The sequence below is a fragment of the Chiloscyllium punctatum genome, chromosome 16 (assembly GCF_047496795.1).
Source record: "Chiloscyllium punctatum isolate Juve2018m chromosome 16, sChiPun1.3, whole genome shotgun sequence".
Classification (NCBI taxonomy): domain Eukaryota; kingdom Metazoa; phylum Chordata; class Chondrichthyes; order Orectolobiformes; family Hemiscylliidae; genus Chiloscyllium; species Chiloscyllium punctatum.
The window spans coordinates 90,756,574-90,781,242 of record NC_092754.1 but is presented as its reverse complement, the minus strand read 5'-3'; the positions used below and the strand labels follow the sequence as shown (position 1 = coordinate 90,781,242).

The 24,669-nt window shown below is 46.3% G+C and overlaps 15 non-coding genes across 15 annotated transcripts; all 15 read right to left on the bottom strand.

Moving 5' to 3' along the window:
- Positions 1–808: 808 nt before the first annotated feature.
- Positions 809–881, bottom strand: trnav-cac (transfer RNA valine (anticodon CAC)). Its single transcript has one exon. It is a non-coding gene; the product is annotated as a tRNA-Val (tRNA).
- Positions 882–2,406: 1,525 nt separating this feature from the next.
- On the bottom strand, positions 2,407–2,488 carry trnal-cag (transfer RNA leucine (anticodon CAG)). Its single transcript has one exon. It is a non-coding gene; the product is annotated as a tRNA-Leu (tRNA).
- Positions 2,489–4,137: 1,649 nt separating this feature from the next.
- Positions 4,138–4,210, bottom strand: trnav-cac (transfer RNA valine (anticodon CAC)). The gene has a single exon. It is a non-coding gene; the product is annotated as a tRNA-Val (tRNA).
- A 1,525-nt stretch (positions 4,211–5,735) lies between these two features.
- Positions 5,736–5,817, bottom strand: trnal-cag (transfer RNA leucine (anticodon CAG)). The gene has a single exon. It is a non-coding gene; the product is annotated as a tRNA-Leu (tRNA).
- Positions 5,818–7,466: 1,649 nt separating this feature from the next.
- Positions 7,467–7,539, bottom strand: trnav-cac (transfer RNA valine (anticodon CAC)). The gene has a single exon. It is a non-coding gene; the product is annotated as a tRNA-Val (tRNA).
- Positions 7,540–9,064: 1,525 nt separating this feature from the next.
- On the bottom strand, positions 9,065–9,146 carry trnal-cag (transfer RNA leucine (anticodon CAG)). The gene has a single exon. It is a non-coding gene; the product is annotated as a tRNA-Leu (tRNA).
- Positions 9,147–10,795: 1,649 nt separating this feature from the next.
- On the bottom strand, positions 10,796–10,868 carry trnav-cac (transfer RNA valine (anticodon CAC)). The gene has a single exon. It is a non-coding gene; the product is annotated as a tRNA-Val (tRNA).
- Positions 10,869–12,393: 1,525 nt separating this feature from the next.
- Positions 12,394–12,475, bottom strand: trnal-cag (transfer RNA leucine (anticodon CAG)). Its single transcript has one exon. It is a non-coding gene; the product is annotated as a tRNA-Leu (tRNA).
- A 1,649-nt stretch (positions 12,476–14,124) lies between these two features.
- trnav-cac (transfer RNA valine (anticodon CAC)) lies at positions 14,125–14,197 on the bottom strand. Its single transcript has one exon. It is a non-coding gene; the product is annotated as a tRNA-Val (tRNA).
- A 1,525-nt stretch (positions 14,198–15,722) lies between these two features.
- On the bottom strand, positions 15,723–15,804 carry trnal-cag (transfer RNA leucine (anticodon CAG)). The gene has a single exon. It is a non-coding gene; the product is annotated as a tRNA-Leu (tRNA).
- A 1,649-nt stretch (positions 15,805–17,453) lies between these two features.
- trnav-cac (transfer RNA valine (anticodon CAC)) lies at positions 17,454–17,526 on the bottom strand. Its single transcript has one exon. It is a non-coding gene; the product is annotated as a tRNA-Val (tRNA).
- Positions 17,527–19,051: 1,525 nt separating this feature from the next.
- On the bottom strand, positions 19,052–19,133 carry trnal-cag (transfer RNA leucine (anticodon CAG)). The gene has a single exon. It is a non-coding gene; the product is annotated as a tRNA-Leu (tRNA).
- Positions 19,134–20,782: 1,649 nt separating this feature from the next.
- Positions 20,783–20,855, bottom strand: trnav-cac (transfer RNA valine (anticodon CAC)). The gene has a single exon. It is a non-coding gene; the product is annotated as a tRNA-Val (tRNA).
- Positions 20,856–22,380: 1,525 nt separating this feature from the next.
- Positions 22,381–22,462, bottom strand: trnal-cag (transfer RNA leucine (anticodon CAG)). The gene has a single exon. It is a non-coding gene; the product is annotated as a tRNA-Leu (tRNA).
- A 1,649-nt stretch (positions 22,463–24,111) lies between these two features.
- trnav-cac (transfer RNA valine (anticodon CAC)) lies at positions 24,112–24,184 on the bottom strand. Its single transcript has one exon. It is a non-coding gene; the product is annotated as a tRNA-Val (tRNA).
- Between the last annotated feature and the right edge of the window lie 485 nt (positions 24,185–24,669).

Here is a 24,669-nt window from a genome sequence, read left to right as displayed (position 1 = left end):
GATTGCTTTTTGTTCTCGATGTGAAGAGCTCTCACGCCTCTGAGTCACCTTCACGTGTCTGGTTGCTGAGTGAGTCACAAAGCAGGGGTTTCTCCAGAGCTGCAACTGCCTGACTTCCCCACTCGACTTCGCCGTTTACATTTTCCTGCTCCTCAGTGATTTCAAGAAAACCAAATGGATGCGATGTCATTCTGTAACCTCTCTGTCGATTCCTCCGTTTCAGTTCCAACGTGGCTTAGGTCTCGGGGCGCACCTCAATACTAGCGACACCATGAAAGCACAGGTCCAGAGGTTCCTCTGAGAGTGTAATTTCTTTCATTGCTGTTGCTGATTGAAAGAGCCACTCAAGTGCGAACTGCTCCAAAACATGATTCAGGACCTCTGGTGCCAATTCTCGTACGTTGAATAACGACAGACAGCTTCCAAACGAGGCCTTTCAGAGACGCCTTTGGGGTACATTTAACAGACAGACAAGTTCAGGAATCCGTGGTGCACTGTGACACCAGCGCATCAGCTTCTTCCCTGTCTTTGAACCGAGCCGCCTGCGCAAGGAATGCAAATGCGGTACTGCTTTTCGTAGAAGAATCAGAAGGGGGTAACTACACTCTCAAACAGAATTGCATATGATCAGAACCAGTTTGGATAAAAACTTTACAATTCTTTGCACAGTCATTAAATGGAATTGCATTACATTTCACTACGCGAGCAGATTTGTTCAAGCAACTTCGAAGGCAGGTTTGCAGATGGGAAAGCAAGCAAGAAAGCACCGTTCTTGTCCATGTAAAAGGCTGCCGATGAAGAACAAAGCAGTTTCTGCCCAGTTTCGAACTGGGGACCTTTCGCGTGTGAGGCGAACGTGATGACCACTACACTACAGAAACAAGCCGCAGCCGCCCCTCCGGCAGCTCAGGGGCATCCAGCACTGAAAGTTGAAGCCATTCTTCGTTTCACCTTTCTGTTTCCAATAGCTCGTTGTTGTCCAGCGTAATTGACATCTTCAAAACATAAAAAAAAGACACGTGAAATTGATGATAAAATATAGACAAGGATGTGGTCAATGTTTGGACCGTAGGGCGAGGTCGACTAGGCTGGGACGACTTTCCCTGCAGCGTAACGACTGCGACATGATCTAATGGAAGGGTTGGAAACTGAGTATTTACGTGTTTTACCCAAGTTGGGGTGAGTTGAAAACTCGAGAGCATAGGTTTAAGGTGAGTGGGCTGAAATTGACAAAGGACCTGAGGCACATTTCCCACACAGAAGGTTGTGCGTGTATGGAATGAGCTCCCAGAGGAAGCGGAGGAGGCTCAGAAAATTGCATGAGTTTCTGGATAGGATGGGTTGAGAGGGTTTGGGGCCAAATACTGGGGAACCGGACTTGTTTATATTTGGCTATGTGCTGAGCATGGACGAGATACACCGAAGTATCTGTTTCCACGCGGTGTCCCCCAAAAACGTTGTGTTGCTTACACCTGCTTTAAAGGATTACTTTTTAGCGGAGCTTGCCGTCGCAGTCTGTGGCACAATCCTTTACTGTGTTCGATGCTCACGGGAAAGGTAGTATTGCGAAACACTGCAGAAAGGAACGACTTCCTTACTTTTGCTCCGACTGACCATACTCTGTGAAATTTTCCCAGATCCTCAGTTAAGGACTTTTGCAGCTGGAAGTTTCCTCAGAAACGCTGTTAACTCGTAAAGTATTGAGCGAATCGCAAAACAGAAAGCATTTAACACGGAACACAAACAAAGCTGGCATACCTAATGCATTTTCAGACACAGAGGTGCATGAATGCTAAATGTGAGACAGTCCGAGGGCATGATTTATAAAGTAATCTCACAACTAACAACAGGACAATTCCAAACTACTCTTTCACACATACTGCAGCCTTAGGGAACCACCACTTCCCAGACAATACTGAAAAGAGAGAAAGAAAGAACCTAATAAGAATGGGCCATAAAAAGTGAATTTCACCAATCACAGTCTCGATTAGATTACCTTTCCCTTCCGATGTCTCCAGGACGGAAACGAAGGAAATGGGAGAAATTCAACAACATATCACATCGAAATTCGTTGGAACGATTTTCCCATTGGCCGAAAAACCAAATAACGACGAGTCGAGTCACCCCAGGACTTTTTTTCACAACAGCGATGAAATACCGGTCTCCATTCGGTTCCAGTACAAGCTCAACTTGCCTGGAACAGCACAGCTGCTTGCGATTTTCTGCGCGGGAGGCGAACACGATCATGACAGACAGAGACACTTTGAAATATTCGGCACTATCCCACACCACAGTTAATTCCCCGGGAAGCAAAGCCATTTTACTTTTGTTTTCAACATCAATACAGTGGGGACAGAAACAGCATTTTAACAAAAAAGCTGCAGCGTTGGAGTTGATCTGCAGAAATGGCAGTGGTGGGATTCGAACCCACGCCCCTTTCGAGACTGGAACCTGGATCCAGCGCCTTAGACCGCTCGGCCACACTACCAGCCGGCCGCGCGCACCATTTTCTTGCGTTTCCAACTGTGCTCTCCTGCATAACAACAGATGCCAAGTCACATGAAAATGGTTCCATGATCCCTCTCCGACTCGCACAGCTGCTGGGATGTGCCCGTCTACAATATCAATTTCGCAGCAGATAATGAGAGCCCATCAATCCAGACAAAAATCAATGGTAAGCTGAGTCTATCTTCTCAGACTCCTTTCAGCTCCAAATGTATCTGTGAGAATATATGTTCGGTTATGATTTGGTCAAATAACCACGAGCTGCTTGACATTACTGCAATTTCGATTCTTGCTTTGCTAAATGATTTCACCCATTGCTTGAAACAGGGCAAGTTTCACGTTTACGCGGAACATGAAGCACACCGGACTACAGGGAAAATGCACAAAGCCGTGTTCCACATCATACCGTGCAGCGTAATTTCAGTCACTGTGTCTGTTTTGCAGAAAAAGAGTCCCAAACAATGTACTCCACCCTAAAACCGGAGGTCGCATTCCTATTCGAGAACGACAGATCGCATTGTGAGGACGCTCTGACCTCGGAGCCAGTTCTAGATGCCACTTTCCTTGCCTTTTACCCTAACCGTGCAATTTGCTGCAGAGATGTTCACTCCTGGACATCAGCCACATGGATAGCAACTGAGTTGGAAACCTGTGTGGGAATCGACGAGAAGCGACTCAATAAATTTTGCTCAATTCCATGGTGCTTATTAGAAATGCATTTTCTGTTCACCTCAATCTAAAAGGCAGTTTCTCAACATAGTAACAAAGTCAAAAGGTAATTACCTCACCCCACCCCCACTCCGGAAGAGGTGCTAACTGCCCTTGATTGCTTTTTGTTCTCGATGTGAAGAGCTCTCACGCCTCTGAGTCACCTTCACGTGTCTGGTTACTGAGTGAGTCACAAAGAAGGGGTTTCTCCAGAGCTGCAACTGCCTGACTTCCCCACTCGACTTCGCCGTTTACATTTTCCTGCTCCTCAGTGATTTCAAGAAAACCAAATGGATGCGATGTCATTCTGTAACCTCTCTGTCGATTCCTCCGTTTCAGTTCCAACGTGGCTTAGGTCTCGGGGCGCACCTCAATACTAGCGACACCATGAAAGCACAGGTCCAGAGGTTCCTCTGAGAGTGTAATTTCTTTCATTGCTGTTGCTGATTGAAAGAGCCACTCAAGTGCGAACTGCTCCAAAACATGATTCAGGACCTCTGGTGCCAATTCTCGTACGTTGAATAACGACAGACAGCTTCCAAACGAGGCCTTTCAGAGACGCCTTTGGGGTACATTTAACAGACAGACAAGTTCAGGAATCCGTGGTGCACTGTGACACCAGCGCATCAGCTTCTTCCCTGTCTTTGAACCGAGCCGCCTGCGCAAGGAATGCAAATGCGGTACTGCTTTTCGTAGAAGAATCAGAAGGGGGTAACTACACTCTCAAACAGAATTGCATATGATCAGAACCAGTTTGGATAAAAACTTTACAATTCTTTGCACAGTCATTAAATGGAATTGCATTACATTTCACTACGCGAGCAGATTTGTTCAAGCAACTTCGAAGGCAGGTTTGCAGATGGGAAAGCAAGCAAGAAAGCACCGTTCTTGTCCATGTAAAAGGCTGCCGATGAAGAACAAAGCAGTTTCTGCCCAGTTTCGAACTGGGGACCTTTCGCGTGTGAGGCGAACGTGATGACCACTACACTACAGAAACAAGCCGCAGCCGCCCATCCGGCAGCTCAGGGGCATCCAGCACTGAAAGTTGAAGCCATTCTTCGTTTCACCTTTCTGTTTCCAATAGCTCGTTGTTGTCCAGCGTAATTGACATCTTCAAAACATAAAAAAAAGACACGTGAAATTGATGATAAAATTTAGACAAGTATGTGGTCAATGTTTGGACCGTAGGGCGAGGTCGACTAGGCTGGGACGACTTTCCCTGCAGCGTAACGACTGCGACATGATCTAATGGAAGGGTTGGAAACTGAGTATTTACGTGTTTTACCCAAGTTGAGGTGAGTTGAAAACTCGAGAGCATAGGTTTAAGGTGAGTGGGCTGAAATTGACAAAGGACCTGAGGCACATTTCCCACACAGAAGGTTGTGCGTGTATGGAATGAGCTCCCAGAGGAAGCGGAGGAGGCTCAGAAAATTGCATGAGTTTCTGGATAGGATGGGTTGAGAGGGTTTGGGGCCAAATACTGGGGAACCGGACTTGTTTATATTTGGCTATGTGCTGAGAATGGACGAGATACACCGAAGTATCTGTTTCCACGCGGTGTCCCCCAAAAACGTTGTGTTGCTTACACCTGCTTTAAAGGATTACTTTTTAGCGGAGCTTGCCGTCGCAGTCTGTGGCACAATCCTTTACTGTGTTCGATGCTCACGGGAAAGGTAGTATTGCGAAACACTGCAGAAAGGAACGACTTCCTTACTTTTGCTCCGACTGACCATACTCTGTGAAATTTTCCCAGATCCTCAGTTAAGGACTTTTGCAGCTGGAAGTTTCCTCAGAAACGCTGTTAACTCGTAAAGTATTGAGCGAATCGCAAAACAGAAAGCATTTAACACGGAACACAAACAAAGCTGGCATACCTAATGCATTTTCAGACACAGAGATGCATGAATGCTAAATGTGAGACAGTCCGAGGGCATGATTTATAAAGTAATCTCACAACTAACAACAGGACAATTCCAAACTACTCTTTCACACATACTGCAGCCTTAGGGAACCACCACTTCCCAGACAATACTGAAAAGAGAGAAAGAAAGAACCTAATAAGAATGGGCCATAAAAAGTGAATTTCACCAATCACAGTCTCGATTAGATTACCTTTCCCTTCCGATGTCTCCAGGACGGAAACGAAGGAAATGGGAGAAATTCAACAACATATCACATCGAAATTCGTTGGAACGATTTTCCCATTGGCCGAAAAACCAAATAACGACGAGTCGAGTCACCCCAGGACTTTGTTTCACAACAGCGATGAAATACCGGTCTCCATTCGGTTCCAGTACAAGCTCAACTTGCCTGGAACAGCACAGCTGCTTGCGATTTTCTGCGCGGGAGGCGAACACGATCATGACAGACAGAGACACTTTGAAATATTCGGCACTATCCCACACCACAGTTAATTCCCCGGGAAGCAAAGCCATTTTACTTTTGTTTTCAACATCAATACAGTGGGGACAGAAACAGCATTTTAACAAAAAAGCTGCAGCGTTGGAGTTGATCTGCAGAAATGGCAGTGGTGGGATTCGAACCCACGCCCCTTTCGAGACTGGAACCTGGATCCAGCGCCTTAGACCGCTCGGCCACACTACCAGCCGGCCGCGCGCACCATTTTCTTGCGTTTCCAACTGTGCTCTCCTGCATAACAACAGATGCCAAGTCACATGAAAATGGTTCCATGATCCCTCTCCGACTCGCACAGCTGCTGGGATGTGCCCGTCTACAATATCAATTTCGCAGCAGATAATGAGAGCCCATCAATCCAGACAAAAATCAATGGTAAGCTGAGTCTATCTTCTCAGACTCCTTTCAGCTCCAAATGTATCTGTGAGAATATATGTTCGGTTATGATTTGGTCAAATAACCACGAGCTGCTTGACATTACTGCAATTTCGATTCTTGCTTTGCTAAATGATTTCACCCATTGCTTGAAACAGGGCAAGTTTCACGTTTACGCGGAACATGAAGCACACCGGACTACAGGGAAAATGCACAAAGCCGTGTTCCACATCATACCGTGCAGCGTAATTTCAGTCACTGTGTCTGTTTTGCAGAAAAAGAGTCCCAAACAACGTACTCCACCCTAAAACCGGAGGTCGCATTCCTATTCGAGAACGACAGATCGCATTGTGAGGATGCTCTGACCTCGGAGCCAGTTCTAGATGCCACTTTCCTTGCCTTTTACCCTAACCGTGCAATTTGCTGCAGAGATGTTCACTCCTGGACATCAGCCACGTGGATAGCAACTGAGTTGGAAACCTGTGTGGGAATCGACGAGAAGCGACTCAATAAATTTTGCTCAATTCCATGGTGCTTATTAGAAATGCATTTTCTGTTCACCTCAATCTAAAAGGCAGTTTCTCAACATAGTAACAAAGTCAAAAGGTAATTACCTCACCCCACCCCCACTCCGGAAGAGGTGCTAACTGCCCTTGATTGCTTTTTGTTCTCGATGTGAAGAGCTCTCACGCCTCTGAGTCACCTTCACGTGTCTGGTTGCTGAGTGAGTCACAAAGAAGGAGTTTCTCCAGAGCTGCAACTGCCTGACTTCCCCACTCGACTTCGCCGTTTACATTTTCCTGCTCCTCAGTGATTTCAAGAAAACCAAATGGATGCGATGTCATTCTGTAACCTCTCTGTCGATTCCTCCGTTTCAGTTCCAACGTGGCTTAGGTCTCGGGGCGCACCTTAATACTAGCGACACCATGAAAGCACAGGTCCAGAGGTTCCTCTGAGAGTGTAATTTCTTTCATTGCTGTTGCTGATTGAAAGAGCCACTCAAGTGCGAACTGCTCCAAAACATGATTCAGGACCTCTGGTGCCAATTCTCGTACGTTGAATAACGACAGACAGCTTCCAAACGAGGCCTTTCAGAGACGCCTTTGGGGTACATTTAACAGACAGACAAGTTCAGGAATCCGTGGTGCACTGTGACACCAGCGCATCAGCTTCTTCCCTGTCTTTGAACCGAGCCGCCTGCGCAAGGAATGCAAATGCGGTACTGCTTTTCGTAGAAGAATCAGAAGGGGGTAACTACACTCTCAAACAGAATTGCATATGATCAGAACCAGTTTGGATAAAAACTTTACAATTCTTTGCACAGTCATTAAATGGAATTGCATTACATTTCACTACGCGAGCAGATTTGTTCAAGCAACTTCGAAGGCAGGTTTGCAGATGGGAAAGCAAGCAAGAAAGCACCGTTCTTGTCCATGTAAAAGGCTGCCGATGAAGAACAAAGCAGTTTCTGCCCAGTTTCGAACTGGGGACCTTTCGCGTGTGAGGCGAACGTGATGACCACTACACTACAGAAACAAGCCGCAGCCGCCCATCCGGCAGCTCAGGGGCATCCAGCACTGAAAGTTGAAGCCATTCTTCGTTTCACCTTTCTCTTTCCAATAGCTCGTTGTTGTCCAGCGTAATTGACATCTTCAAAACATAAAAAAAAGACACGTGAAATTGATGATAAAATATAGACAAGGATGTGGTCAATGTTTGGACCATAGGGCGAGGTCGACTAGGCTGGGACGACTTTCCCTGCAGCGTAACGACTGCGACATGATCTAATGGAAGGGTTGGAAACTGAGTATTTACGTGTTTTACCCAAGTTGGGGTGAGTTGAAAACTCGAGAGCATAGGTTTAAGGTGAGTGGGCTGAAATTGACAAAGGACCTGAGGCACATTTCCCACACAGAAGGTTGTGCGTGTATGGAATGAGCTCCCAGAGGAAGCGGAGGAGGCTCAGAAAATTGCATGAGTTTCTGGATAGGATGGGTTGAGAGGGTTTGGGGCCAAATACTGGGGAACCGGACTTGTTTATATTTGGCTATGTGCTGAGCATGGACGAGATACACCGAAGTATCTGTTTCCACGCGGTGTCCCCCAAAAACGTTGTGTTGCTTACACCTGCTTTAAAGGATTACTTTTTAGCGGAGCTTGCCGTCGCAGTCTGTGGCACAATCCTTTACTGTGTTCGATGCTCACGGGAAAGGTAGTATTGCGAAACACTGCAGAAAGGAACGACTTCCTTACTTTTGCTCCGACTGACCATACTCTGTGAAATTTTCCCAGATCCTCAGTTAAGGACTTTTGCAGCTGGAAGTTTCCTCAGAAACGCTGTTAACTCGTAAAGTATTGAGCGAATCGCAAAACAGAAAGCATTTAACACGGAACACAAACAAAGCTGGCATACCTAATGCATTTTCAGACACAGAGATGCATGAATGCTAAATGTGAGACAGTCCGAGGGCATGATTTATAAAGTAATCTCACAACTAACAACAGGACAATTCCAAACTACTCTTTCACACATACTGCAGCCTTAGGGAACCACCACTTCCCAGACAATACTGAAAAGAGAGAAAGAAAGAACCTAATAAGAATGGGCCATAAAAAGTGAATTTCACCAATCACAGTCTCGATTAGATTACCTTTCCCTTCCGATGTCTCCAGGACGGAAACGAAGGAAATGGGAGAAATTCAACAACATATCACATCGAAATTCGTTGGAACGATTTTCCCATTGGCCGAAAAACCAAATAACGACGAGTCGAGTCACCCCAGGACTTTGTTTCACAACAGCGATGAAATACCGGTCTCCATTCGGTTCCAGTACAAGCTCAACTTGCCTGGAACAGCACAGCTGCTTGCGATTTTCTGCGCGGGAGGCGAACACGATCATGACAGACAGAGACACTTTGAAATATTCGGCACTATCCCACACCACAGTTAATTCCCCGGGAAGCAAAGCCATTTTACTTTTGTTTTCAACATCAATACAGTGGGGACAGAAACAGCATTTTAACAAAAAAGCTGCAGCGTTGGAGTTGATCTGCAGAAATGGCAGTGGTGGGATTCGAACCCACGCCCCTTTCGAGACTGGAACCTGGATCCAGCGCCTTAGACCGCTCGGCCACACTACCAGCCGGCCGCGCGCACCATTTTCTTGCGTTTCCAACTGTGCTCTCCTGCATAACAACAGATGCCAAGTCACATGAAAATGGTTCCATGATCCCTCTCCGACTCGCACAGCTGCTGGGATGTGCCCGTCTACAATATCAATTTCGCAGCAGATAATGAGAGCCCATCAATCCAGACAAAAATCAATGGTAAGCTGAGTCTATCTTCTCAGACTCCTTTCAGCTCCAAATGTATCTGTGAGAATATATGTTCGGTTATGATTTGGTCAAATAACCACGAGCTGCTTGACATTACTGCAATTTCGATTCTTGCTTTGCTAAATGATTTCACCCATTGCTTGAAACAGGGCAAGTTTCACGTTTACGCGGAACATGAAGCACACCGGACTACAGGGAAAATGCACAAAGCCGTGTTCCACATCATACCGTGCAGCGTAATTTCAGTCACTGTGTCTGTTTTGCAGAAAAAGAGTCCCAAACAACGTACTCCACCCTAAAACCGGAGGTCGCATTCCTATTCGAGAACGACAGATCGCATTGTGAGGATGCTCTGACCTCGGAGCCAGTTCTAGATGCCACTTTCCTTGCCTTTTACCCTAACCGTGCAATTTGCTGCAGAGATGTTCACTCCTGGACATCAGCCACATGGATAGCAACTGAGTTGGAAACCTGTGTGGGAATCGACGAGAAGCGACTCAATAAATTTTGCTCAATTCCATGGTGCTTATTAGAAATGCATTTTCTGTTCACCTCAATCTAAAAGGCAGTTTCTCAACATAGTAACAAAGTCAAAAGGTAATTACCTCACCCCACCCCCACTCCGGAAGAGGTGCTAACTGCCCTTGATTGCTTTTTGTTCTCGATGTGAAGAGCTCTCACGCCTCTGAGTCACCTTCACGTGTCTGGTTGCTGAGTGAGTCACAAAGCAGGGGTTTCTCCAGAGCTGCAACTGCCTGACTTCCCCACTCGACTTCGCCGTTTACATTTTCCTGCTCCTCAGTGATTTCAAGAAAACCAAATGGATGCGATGTCATTCTGTAACCTCTCTGTCGATTCCTCCGTTTCAGTTCCAACGTGGCTTAGGTCTCGGGGCGCACCTCAATACTAGCGACACCATGAAAGCACAGGTCCAGAGGTTCCTCTGAGAGTGTAATTTCTTTCATTGCTGTTGCTGATTGAAAGAGCCACTCAAGTGCGAACTGCTCCAAAACATGATTCAGGACCTCTGGTGCCAATTCTCGTACGTTGAATAACGACAGACAGCTTCCAAACGAGGCCTTTCAGAGACGCCTTTGGGGTACATTTAACAGACAGACAAGTTCAGGAATCCGTGGTGCACTGTGACACCAGCGCATCAGCTTCTTCCCTGTCTTTGAACCGAGCCGCCTGCGCAAGGAATGCAAATGCGGTACTGCTTTTCGTAGAAGAATCAGAAGGGGGTAACTACACTCTCAAACAGAATTGCATATGATCAGAACCAGTTTGGATAAAAACTTTACAATTCTTTGCACAGTCATTAAATGGAATTGCATTACATTTCACTACGCGAGCAGATTTGTTCAAGCAACTTCGAAGGCAGGTTTGCAGATGGGAAAGCAAGCAAGAAAGCACCGTTCTTGTCCATGTAAAAGGCTGCCGATGAAGAACAAAGCAGTTTCTGCCCAGTTTCGAACTGGGGACCTTTCGCGTGTGAGGCGAACGTGATGACCACTACACTACAGAAACAAGCCGCAGCCGCCCCTCCGGCAGCTCAGGGGCATCCAGCACTGAAAGTTGAAGCCATTCTTCGTTTCACCTTTCTGTTTCCAATAGCTCGTTGTTGTCCAGCGTAATTGACATCTTCAAAACATAAAAAAAAGACACGTGAAATTGATGATAAAATATAGACAAGGATGTGGTCAATGTTTGGACCGTAGGGCGAGGTCGACTAGGCTGGGACGACTTTCCCTGCAGCGTAACGACTGCGACATGATCTAATGGAAGGGTTGGAAACTGAGTATTTACGTGTTTTACCCAAGTTGGGGTGAGTTGAAAACTCGAGAGCATAGGTTTAAGGTGAGTGGGCTGAAATTGACAAAGGACCTGAGGCACATTTCCCACACAGAAGGTTGTGCGTGTATGGAATGAGCTCCCAGAGGAAGCGGAGGAGGCTCAGAAAATTGCATGAGTTTCTGGATAGGATGGGTTGAGAGGGTTTGGGGCCAAATACTGGGGAACCGGACTTGTTTATATTTGGCTATGTGCTGAGCATGGACGAGATACACCGAAGTATCTGTTTCCACGCGGTGTCCCCCAAAAACGTTGTGTTGCTTACACCTGCTTTAAAGGATTACTTTTTAGCGGAGCTTGCCGTCGCAGTCTGTGGCACAATCCTTTACTGTGTTCGATGCTCACGGGAAAGGTAGTATTGCGAAACACTGCAGAAAGGAACGACTTCCTTACTTTTGCTCCGACTGACCATACTCTGTGAAATTTTCCCAGATCCTCAGTTAAGGACTTTTGCAGCTGGAAGTTTCCTCAGAAACGCTGTTAACTCGTAAAGTATTGAGCGAATCGCAAAACAGAAAGCATTTAACACGGAACACAAACAAAGCTGGCATACCTAATGCATTTTCAGACACAGAGGTGCATGAATGCTAAATGTGAGACAGTCCGAGGGCATGATTTATAAAGTAATCTCACAACTAACAACAGGACAATTCCAAACTACTCTTTCACACATACTGCAGCCTTAGGGAACCACCACTTCCCAGACAATACTGAAAAGAGAGAAAGAAAGAACCTAATAAGAATGGGCCATAAAAAGTGAATTTCACCAATCACAGTCTCGATTAGATTACCTTTCCCTTCCGATGTCTCCAGGACGGAAACGAAGGAAATGGGAGAAATTCAACAACATATCACATCGAAATTCGTTGGAACGATTTTCCCATTGGCCGAAAAACCAAATAACGACGAGTCGAGTCACCCCAGGACTTTTTTTCACAACAGCGATGAAATACCGGTCTCCATTCGGTTCCAGTACAAGCTCAACTTGCCTGGAACAGCACAGCTGCTTGCGATTTTCTGCGCGGGAGGCGAACACGATCATGACAGACAGAGACACTTTGAAATATTCGGCACTATCCCACACCACAGTTAATTCCCCGGGAAGCAAAGCCATTTTACTTTTGTTTTCAACATCAATACAGTGGGGACAGAAACAGCATTTTAACAAAAAAGCTGCAGCGTTGGAGTTGATCTGCAGAAATGGCAGTGGTGGGATTCGAACCCACGCCCCTTTCGAGACTGGAACCTGGATCCAGCGCCTTAGACCGCTCGGCCACACTACCAGCCGGCCGCGCGCACCATTTTCTTGCGTTTCCAACTGTGCTCTCCTGCATAACAACAGATGCCAAGTCACATGAAAATGGTTCCATGATCCCTCTCCGACTCGCACAGCTGCTGGGATGTGCCCGTCTACAATATCAATTTCGCAGCAGATAATGAGAGCCCATCAATCCAGACAAAAATCAATGGTAAGCTGAGTCTATCTTCTCAGACTCCTTTCAGCTCCAAATGTATCTGTGAGAATATATGTTCGGTTATGATTTGGTCAAATAACCACGAGCTGCTTGACATTACTGCAATTTCGATTCTTGCTTTGCTAAATGATTTCACCCATTGCTTGAAACAGGGCAAGTTTCACGTTTACGCGGAACATGAAGCACACCGGACTACAGGGAAAATGCACAAAGCCGTGTTCCACATCATACCGTGCAGCGTAATTTCAGTCACTGTGTCTGTTTTGCAGAAAAAGAGTCCCAAACAACGTACTCCACCCTAAAACCGGAGGTCGCATTCCTATTCGAGAACGACAGATCGCATTGTGAGGATGCTCTGACCTCGGAGCCAGTTCTAGATGCCACTTTCCTTGCCTTTTACCCTAACCGTGCAATTTGCTGCAGAGATGTTCACTCCTGGACATCAGCCACGTGGATAGCAACTGAGTTGGAAACCTGTGTGGGAATCGACGAGAAGCGACTCAATAAATTTTGCTCAATTCCATGGTGCTTATTAGAAATGCATTTTCTGTTCACCTCAATCTAAAAGGCAGTTTCTCAACATAGTAACAAAGTCAAAAGGTAATTACCTCACCCCACCCCCACTCCGGAAGAGGTGCTAACTGCCCTTGATTGCTTTTTGTTCTCGATGTGAAGAGCTCTCACGCCTCTGAGTCACCTTCACGTGTCTGGTTGCTGAGTGAGTCACAAAGAAGGAGTTTCTCCAGAGCTGCAACTGCCTGACTTCCCCACTCGACTTCGCCGTTTACATTTTCCTGCTCCTCAGTGATTTCAAGAAAACCAAATGGATGCGATGTCATTCTGTAACCTCTCTGTCGATTCCTCCGTTTCAGTTCCAACGTGGCTTAGGTCTCGGGGCGCACCTTAATACTAGCGACACCATGAAAGCACAGGTCCAGAGGTTCCTCTGAGAGTGTAATTTCTTTCATTGCTGTTGCTGATTGAAAGAGCCACTCAAGTGCGAACTGCTCCAAAACATGATTCAGGACCTCTGGTGCCAATTCTCGTACGTTGAATAACGACAGACAGCTTCCAAACGAGGCCTTTCAGAGACGCCTTTGGGGTACATTTAACAGACAGACAAGTTCAGGAATCCGTGGTGCACTGTGACACCAGCGCATCAGCTTCTTCCCTGTCTTTGAACCGAGCCGCCTGCGCAAGGAATGCAAATGCGGTACTGCTTTTCGTAGAAGAATCAGAAGGGGGTAACTACACTCTCAAACAGAATTGCATATGATCAGAACCAGTTTGGATAAAAACTTTACAATTCTTTGCACAGTCATTAAATGGAATTGCATTACATTTCACTACGCGAGCAGATTTGTTCAAGCAACTTCGAAGGCAGGTTTGCAGATGGGAAAGCAAGCAAGAAAGCACCGTTCTTGTCCATGTAAAAGGCTGCCGATGAAGAACAAAGCAGTTTCTGCCCAGTTTCGAACTGGGGACCTTTCGCGTGTGAGGCGAACGTGATGACCACTACACTACAGAAACAAGCCGCAGCCGCCCATCCGGCAGCTCAGGGGCATCCAGCACTGAAAGTTGAAGCCATTCTTCGTTTCACCTTTCTCTTTCCAATAGCTCGTTGTTGTCCAGCGTAATTGACATCTTCAAAACATAAAAAAAAGACACGTGAAATTGATGATAAAATATAGACAAGGATGTGGTCAATGTTTGGACCATAGGGCGAGGTCGACTAGGCTGGGACGACTTTCCCTGCAGCGTAACGACTGCGACATGATCTAATGGAAGGGTTGGAAACTGAGTATTTACGTGTTTTACCCAAGTTGGGGTGAGTTGAAAACTCGAGAGCATAGGTTTAAGGTGAGTGGGCTGAAATTGACAAAGGACCTGAGGCACATTTCCCACACAGAAGGTTGTGCGTGTATGGAATGAGCTCCCAGAGGAAGCGGAGGAGGCTCAGAAAATTGCATGAGTTTCTGGATAGGATGGGTTGAGAGGGTTTGGGGCCAAATACTGGGGAACCGGACTTGTTTATATTTGGCTATGTGCTGAGCATGGACGAGATACACCGAAGTATCTGTTTCCACGCGGTGTCCCCCAAAAACGTTGTGTTGCTTACACCTGCTTTAAAGGATTACTTTTTAGCGGAGCTTGCCGTCGCAGTCTGTGGCACAATCCTTTACTGTGTTCGATGCTCACGGGAAAGGTAGTATTGCGAAACACTGCAGAAAGGAACGACTTCCTTACTTTTGCTCCGACTGACCATACTCTGTGAAATTTTCCCAGATCCTCAGTTAAGGACTTTTGCAGCTGGAAGTTTCCTCAGAAACGCTGTTAACTCGTAAAGTATTGAGCGAATCGCAAAACAGAAAGCATTTAACACGGAACACAAACAAAGCTGGCATACCTAATGCATTTTCAGACACAGAGATGCATGAATGCTAAATGTGAGACAGTCCGAGGGCATGATTTATAAAGTAATCTCACAACTAACAACAGGACAATTCCAAACTACTCTTTCACACATACTGCAGCCTTAGGGAACCACCACTTCCCAGACAATACTGAAAAGAGAGAAAGAAAGAACCTAATAAGAATGGGCCATAAAAAGTGAATTTCACCAATCACAGTCTCGATTAGATTACCTTTCCCTTCCGATGTCTCCAGGACGGAAACGAAGGAAATGGGAGAAATTCAACAACATATCACATCGAAATTCGTTGGAACGATTTTCCCATTGGCCGAAAAACCAAATAACGACGAGTCGAGTCACCCCAGGACTTTGTTTCACAACAGCGATGAAATACCGGTCTCCATTCGGTTCCAGTACAAGCTCAACTTGCCTGGAACAGCACAGCTGCTTGCGATTTTCTGCGCGGGAGGCGAACACGATCATGACAGACAGAGACACTTTGAAATATTCGGCACTATCCCACACCACAGTTAATTCCCCGGGAAGCAAAGCCATTTTACTTTTGTTTTCAACATCAATACAGTGGGGACAGAAACAGCATTTTAACAAAAAAGCTGCAGCGTTGGAGTTGATCTGCAGAAATGGCAGTGGTGGGATTCGAACCCACGCCCCTTTCGAGACTGGAACCTGGATCCAGCGCCTTCGACCGCTCGGCCACACTACCAGCCGGCCGCGCGCACCATTTTCTTGCGTTTCCAACTGTGCTCTCCTGCATAACAACAGATGCCAAGTCACATGAAAATGGTTCCATGATCCCTCTCCGACTCGCACAGCTGCTGGGATGTGCCCGTCTACAATATCAATTTCGCAGCAGATAATGAGAGCCCATCAATCCAGACAAAAATCAATGGTAAGCTGAGTCTATCTTCTCAGACTCCTTTCAGCTCCAAATGTATCTGTGAGAATATATGTTCGGTTATGATTTGGTCAAATAACCACGAGCTGCTTGACATTACTGCAATTTCGATTCTTGCTTTGCTAAATGATTTCACCCATTGCTTGAAACAGGGCAAGTTTCACGTTTACGCGGAACATGAAGCACACCGGACTACAGGGAAAATGCACAAAGCCGTGTTCCACATCATACCGTGCAGCGTAATTTCAGTCACTGTGTCTGTTTTGCAGAAAAAGAGTCCCAAACAATGTACTCCACCCTAAAACCGGAGGTCGCATTCCTATTCGAGAACGACAGATCGCATTGTGAGGACGCTCTGACCTCGGAGCCAGTTCTAGATGCCACTTTCCTTGCCTTTTACCCTAACCGTGCAATTTGCTGCAGAGATGTTCACTCCTGGACATCAGCCACGTGGATAGCAACTGAGTTGGAAACCTGTGTGGGAATCGACGAGAAGCGACTCAATAAATTTTGCTCAATTCCATGGTGCTTATTAGAAATGCATTTTCTGTTCACCTCAATCTAAAAGGCAGTTTCTCAACATAGTAACAAAGTCAAAAGGTAATTACCTCACCCCACCCCCACTCCGGAAGAGGTGCTAACTGCCCTTGATTGCTTTTTGTTCTCGATGTGAAGAGCTCTCACGCCTCTGAGTCACCTTCACGTGTCTGGTTGCTGAGTGAGTCACAAAGAAGGAGTTTCTCCAGAGCTGCAACTGCCTGACTTCCCCACTCGACTTCGCCGTTTACATTTTCCTGCTCCTCAGTGATTTCAAGAAAACCAAATGGATGCGATGTCATTCTGTAACCTCTCTGTCGATTCCTCCGTTTCAGTTCCAACGTGGCTTAGGTCTCGGGGCGCACCTTAATACTAGCGACACCATGAAAGCACAGGTCCAGAGGTTCCTCTGAGAGTGTAATTTCTTTCATTGCTGTTGCTGATTGAAAGAGCCACTCAAGTGCGAACTGCTCCAAAACATGATTCAGGACCTCTGGTGCCAATTCTCGTACGTTGAATAACGACAGACAGCTTCCAAACGAGGCCTTTCAGAGACGCCTTTGGGGTACATTTAACAGACAGACAAGTTCAGGAATCCGTGGTGCACTGTGACACCAGCGCATCAGCTTCTTCCCTGTCTTTGAACCGAGCCGCCTGCGCAAGGAATGCAAATGCGGTACTGCTTTTCGTAGAAGAATCAGAAGGGGGTAACTACACTCTCAAACAGAATTGCATATGATCAGAACCAGTTTGGATAAAAACTTTACAATTCTTTGCACAGTCATTAAATGGAATTGCATTACATTTCACTACGCGAGCAGATTTGTTCAAGCAACTTCGAAGGCAGGTTTGCAGATGGGAAAGCAAGCAAGAAAGCACCGTTCTTGTCCATGTAAAAGGCTGCCGATGAAGAACAAAGCAGTTTCTGCCCAGTTTCGAACTGGGGACCTTTCGCGTGTGAGGCGAACGTGATGACCACTACACTACAGAAACAAGCCGCAGCCGCCCATCCGGCAGCTCAGGGGCATCCAGCACTGAAAGTTGAAGCCATTCTTCGTTTCACCTTTCTGTTTCCAATAGCTCGTTGTTGTCCAGCGTAATTGACATCTTCAAAACATAAAAAAAAGACACGTGAAATTGATGATAAAATTTAGACAAGTATGTGGTCAATGTTTGGACCGTAGGGCGAGGTCGACTAGGCTGGGACGACTTTCCCTGCAGCGTAACGACTGCGACATGATCTAATGGAAGGGTTGGAAACTGAGTATTTACGTGTTTTACCCAAGTTGAGGTGAGTTGAAAACTCGAGAGCATAGGTTTAAGGTGAGTGGGCTGAAATTGACAAAGGACCTGAGGCACATTTCCCACACAGAAGGTTGTGCGTGTATGGAATGAGCTCCCAGAGGAAGCGGAGGAGGCTCAGAAAATTGCATGAGTTTCTGGATAGGATGGGTTGAGAGGGTTTGGGGCCAAATACTGGGGAACCGGACTTGTTTATATTTGGCTATGTGCTGAGCATGGACGAGATACACCGAAGTATCTGTTTCCACGCGGTGTCCCCCAAAAACGTTGTGTTGCTTACACCTGCTTTAAAGGATTACTTTTTAGCGGAGCTTGCCGTCGCAGTCTGTGGCACAATCCTTTACTGTGTTCGATGCTCACGGGAAAGGTAGTATTGCGAAACACTGCAGAAAGGAACGACTTCCTTACTTTTGCTCCGACTGACCATACTCTGTGAAATTTTCCCAGATCCTCAGTTAAGGACTTTTGCAGCTGGAAGTTTCCTCAGAAACGCTGTTAACTCGTAAAGTATTGAGCGAATCGCAAAACAGAAAGCATTTAACACGGAACACAAACAAAGCTGGCATACCTAATGCATTTTCAGACACAGAGGTGCATGAATGCTAAATGTGAGACAGTCCGAGGGCATGATTTATAAAGTAATCTCACAACTAACAACAGGACAATTCCAAACTACTCTTTCACACATACTGCAGCCTTAGGGTACCACCACTTCCCAGACAATACTGAAAAGAGAGAAAGAAAGAAGCTAATAAGAATGGGCCATAAAAAGTGAATTTCACCAATCACAGTCTCGATTAGATTACCTTTCCCTTCCGATGTCTCCAGGACGGAAACGAAGGAAATGGGAGAAATTCAACAACATATCACATCGAAATTCGTTGGAACGATTTTCCCATTGGCCGAAAAACCAAATAACGACGAGTCGAGTCACCCCAGGACTTTGTTTCACAACAGCGATGAAATACCGGTCTCCATTCGGTTCCAGTACAAGCTCAACTTGCCTGGAACAGCACAGCTGCTTGCGATTTTCTGCGCGGGAGGCGAACACGATCATGACAGACAGAGACACTTTGAAATATTCGGCACTATCCCACACCACAGTTAATTCCCCGGGAAGCAAAGCCATTTTACTTTTGTTTTCAACATCAATACAGTGGGGACAGAAACAGCATTTTAACAAAAAAGCTGCAGCGTTGGAGTTGATCTGCAGAAATGGCAGTGGTGGGATTCGAACCCACGCCCCTTTCGAGACTGGAACCTGGATCCAGCGCCTTAGACCGCTCGGCCACACTACCAGCCGGCCGCGCGCACCATTTTCTTGCGTTTCCAACTGTGCTCTCCTGCATAACAACAGATGCCAAGTCACATGAAAATGGTTCCATGATCCCTCTCCGACTCGCACAGCTGCTGGGATGTGCCCGTCTACAATATCAATTTCGCAGCAGATAATGAGAGCCCATCAATCCAGACAAAAATCAATGGTAAGCTGAGTCTATCTTCTCAGACTCCTTTCAGCTCCAAATGTATCTGTGAGAATATATGTTCGGTTATGATTTGGTCAAATAACCACGAGCTGCTTGACATTACTGCAATTTCGATTCTTGCTTTGCTAAATGATTTCACCCATTGCTTGAAACAGGGCAAGTTTCACGTTTACGCGGAACATGAAGCACACCGGACTACAGGGAAAATGCACAAAGCCGTGTTCCACATCATACCGTGCAGCGTAATTTCAGTCACTGTGTCTGTTTTGCAGAAAAAGAGTCCCAAACAATGTACTCCACCCTAAAACCGGAGGTCGCATTCCTATTCGAGAACGACAGATCACATTGTGAGGATGCTCTGACCTCGGAGCCAGTTCTAGATGCCACTTTCCTTGCCTTTTACCCTAACCGTGCAATTTGCTGCAGAGATGTTCACTCCTGGACATCAGCCACATGGATAGCAACTGAGTTGGAAACCTGTGTGGGAATCGACGAGAAGCGACTCAATAAATTTTGCTCAATTCCATGGTGCTTATTAGAAATGCATTTTCTGTTCACCTCAATCTAAAAGGCAGTTTCTCAACATAGTAACAAAGTCAAAAGGTAATTACCTCACCCCACCCCCACTCCGGAAGAGGTGCTAACTGCCCTTGATTGCTTTTTGTTCTCGATGTGAAGAGCTCTCACGCCTCTGAGTCACCTTCACGTGTCTGGTTGCTGAGTGAGTCACAAAGAAGGAGTTTCTCCAGAGCTGCAACTGCCTGACTTCCCCACTCGACTTCGCCGTTTACATTTTCCTGCTCCTCAGTGATTTCAAGAAAACCAAATGGATGCGATGTCATTCTGTAACCTCTCTGTCGATTCCTCCGTTTCAGTTCCAACGTGGCTTAGGTCTCGGGGCGCACCTTAATACTAGCGACACCATGAAAGCACAGGTCCAGAGGTTCCTCTGAGAGTGTAATTTCTTTCATTGCTGTTGCTGATTGAAAGAGCCACTCAAGTGCGAACTGCTCCAAAACATGATTCAGGACCTCTGGTGCCAATTCTCGTACGTTGAATAACGACAGACAGCTTCCAAACGAGGCCTTTCAGAGACGCCTTTGGGGTACATTTAACAGACAGACAAGTTCAGGAATCCGTGGTGCACTGTGACACCAGCGCATCAGCTTCTTCCCTGTCTTTGAACCGAGCCGCCTGCGCAAGGAATGCAAATGCGGTACTGCTTTTCGTAGAAGAATCAGAAGGGGGTAACTACACTCTCAAACAGAATTGCATATGATCAGAACCAGTTTGGATAAAAACTTTACAATTCTTTGCACAGTCATTAAATGGAATTGCATTACATTTCACTACGCGAGCAGATTTGTTCAAGCAACTTCGAAGGCAGGTTTGCAGATGGGAAAGCAAGCAAGAAAGCACCGTTCTTGTCCATGTAAAAGGCTGCCGATGAAGAACAAAGCAGTTTCTGCCCAGTTTCGAACTGGGGACCTTTCGCGTGTGAGGCGAACGTGATGACCACTACACTACAGAAACAAGCCGCAGCCGCCCATCCGGCAGCTCAGGGGCATCCAGCACTGAAAGTTGAAGCCATTCTTCGTTTCACCTTTCTGTTTCCAATAGCTCGTTGTTGTCCAGCGTAATTGACATCTTCAAAACATAAAAAAAAGACACGTGAAATTGATGATAAAATTTAGACAAGTATGTGGTCAATGTTTGGACCGTAGGGCGAGGTCGACTAGGCTGGGACGACTTTCCCTGCAGCGTAACGACTGCGACATGATCTAATGGAAGGGTTGGAAACTGAGTATTTACGTGTTTTACCCAAGTTGAGGTGAGTTGAAAACTCGAGAGCATAGGTTTAAGGTGAGTGGGCTGAAATTGACAAAGGACCTGAGGCACATTTCCCACACAGAAGGTTGTGCGTGTATGGAATGAGCTCCCAGAGGAAGCGGAGGAGGCTCAGAAAATTGCATGAGTTTCTGGATAGGATGGGTTGAGAGGGTTTGGGGCCAAATACTGGGGAACCGGACTTGTTTATATTTGGCTATGTGCTGAGCATGGACGAGATACACCGAAGTATCTGTTTCCACGCGGTGTCCCCCAAAAACGTTGTGTTGCTTACACCTGCTTTAAAGGATTACTTTTTAGCGGAGCTTGCCGTCGCAGTCTGTGGCACAATCCTTTACTGTGTTCGATGCTCACGGGAAAGGTAGTATTGCGAAACACTGCAGAAAGGAACGACTTCCTTACTTTTGCTCCGACTGACCATACTCTGTGAAATTTTCCCAGATCCTCAGTTAAGGACTTTTGCAGCTGGAAGTTTCCTCAGAAACGCTGTTAACTCGTAAAGTATTGAGCGAATCGCAAAACAGAAAGCATTTAACACGGAACACAAACAAAGCTGGCATACCTAATGCATTTTCAGACACAGAGGTGCATGAATGCTAAATGTGAGACAGTCCGAGGGCATGATTTATAAAGTAATCTCACAACTAACAACAGGACAATTCCAAACTACTCTTTCACACATACTGCAGCCTTAGGGTACCACCACTTCCCAGACAATACTGAAAAGAGAGAAAGAAAGAAGCTAATAAGAATGGGCCATAAAAAGTGAATTTCACCAATCACAGTCTCGATTAGATTACCTTTCCCTTCCGATGTCTCCAGGACGGAAACGAAGGAAATGGGAGAAATTCAACAACATATCACATCGAAATTCGTTGGAACGATTTTCCCATTGGCCGAAAAACCAAATAACGACGAGTCGAGTCACCCCAGGACTTTGTTTCACAACAGCGATGAAATACCGGTCTCCATTCGGTTCCAGTACAAGCTCAACTTGCCTGGAACAGCACAGCTGCTTGCGATTTTCTGCGCGGGAGGCGAACACGATCATGACAGACAGAGACACTTTGAAATATTCGGCACTATCCCACACCACAGTTAATTCCCCGGGAAGCAAAGCCATTTTACTTTTGTTTTCAACATCAATACAGTGGGGACAGAAACAGCATTTTAACAAAAAAGCTGCAGCGTTGGAGTTGATCTGCAGAAATGGCAGTGGTGGGATTCGAACCCACGCCCCTTTCGAGACTGGAACCTGGATCCAGCGCCTTAGACCGCTCGGCCACACTACCAGCCGGCCGCGCGCACCATTTTCTTGCGTTTCCAACTGTGCTCTCCTGCATAACAACAGATGCCAAGTCACATGAAAATGGTTCCATGATCCCTCTCCGACTCGCACAGCTGCTGGGATGTGCCCGTCTACAATATCAATTTCGCAGCAGATAATGAGAGCCCATCAATCCAGACAAAAATCAATGGTAAGCTGAGTCTATCTTCTCAGACTCCTTTCAGCTCCAAATGTATCTGTGAGAATATATGTTCGGTTATGATTTGGTCAAATAACCACGAGCTGCTTGACATTACTGCAATTTCGATTCTTGCTTTGCTAAATGATTTCACCCATTGCTTGAAACAGGGCAAGTTTCACGTTTACGCGGAACATGAAGCACACCGGACTACAGGGAAAATGCACAAAGCCGTGTTCCACATCATACCGTGCAGCGTAATTTCAGTCACTGTGTCTGTTTTGCAGAAAAAGAGTCCCAAACAATGTACTCCACCCTAAAACCGGAGGTCGCATTCCTATTCGAGAACGACAGATCGCATTGTGAGGATGCTCTGACCTCGGAGCCAGTTCTAGATGCCACTTTCCTTGCCTTTTACCCTAACCGTGCAATTTGCTGCAGAGATGTTCACTCCTGGACATCAGCCACATGGATAGCAACTGAGTTGGAAACCTGTGTGGGAATCGACGAGAAGCGACTCAATAAATTTTGCTCAATTCCATGGTGCTTATTAGAAATGCATTTTCTGTTCACCTCAATCTAAAAGGCAGTTTCTCAACATAGTAACAAAGTCAAAAGGTAATTACCTCACCCCACCCCCACTCCGGAAGAGGTGCTAACTGCCCTTGATTGCTTTTTGTTCTCGATGTGAAGAGCTCTCACGCCTCTGAGTCACCTTCACGTGTCTGGTTGCTGAGTGAGTCACAAAGAAGGAGTTTCTCCAGAGCTGCAACTGCCTGACTTCCCCACTCGACTTCGCCGTTTACATTTTCCTGCTCCTCAGTGATTTCAAGAAAACCAAATGGATGCGATGTCATTCTGTAACCTCTCTGTCGATTCCTCCGTTTCAGTTCCAACGTGGCTTAGGTCTCGGGGCGCACCTTAATACTAGCGACACCATGAAAGCACAGGTCCAGAGGTTCCTCTGAGAGTGTAATTTCTTTCATTGCTGTTGCTGATTGAAAGAGCCACTCAAGTGCGAACTGCTCCAAAACATGATTCAGGACCTCTGGTGCCAATTCTCGTACGTTGAATAACGACAGACAGCTTCCAAACGAGGCCTTTCAGAGACGCCTTTGGGGTACATTTAACAGACAGACAAGTTCAGGAATCCGTGGTGCACTGTGACACCAGCGCATCAGCTTCTTCCCTGTCTTTGAACCGAGCCGCCTGCGCAAGGAATGCAAATGCGGTACTGCTTTTCGTAGAAGAATCAGAAGGGGGTAACTACACTCTCAAACAGAATTGCATATGATCAGAACCAGTTTGGATAAAAACTTTACAATTCTTTGCACAGTCATTAAATGGAATTGCATTACATTTCACTACGCGAGCAGATTTGTTCAAGCAACTTCGAAGGCAGGTTTGCAGATGGGAAAGCAAGCAAGAAAGCACCGTTCTTGTCCATGTAAAAGGCTGCCGATGAAGAACAAAGCAGTTTCTGCCCAGTTTCGAACTGGGGACCTTTCGCGTGTGAGGCGAACGTGATGACCACTACACTACAGAAACAAGCCGCAGCCGCCCATCCGGCAGCTCAGGGGCATCCAGCACTGAAAGTTGAAGCCATTCTTCGTTTCACCTTTCTCTTTCCAATAGCTCGTTGTTGTCCAGCGTAATTGACATCTTCAAAACATAAAAAAAAGACACGTGAAATTGATGATAAAATTTAGACAAGTATGTGGTCAATGTTTGGACCGTAGGGCGAGGTCGACTAGGCTGGAACGACTTTCCCTGCAGCGTAACGACTGCGACATGATCTAATGGAAGGGTTGGAAACTGAGTATTTACGTGTTTTACCCAAGTTGAGGTGAGTTGAAAACTCGAGAGCATAGGTTTAAGGTGAGTGGGCTGAAATTGACAAAGGACCTGAGGCACATTTCCCACACAGAAGGTTGTGCGTGTATGGAATGAGCTCCCAGAGGAAGCGGAGGAGGCTCAGAAAATTGCATGAGTTTCTGGATAGGATGGGTTGAGAGGGTTTGGGGCCAAATACT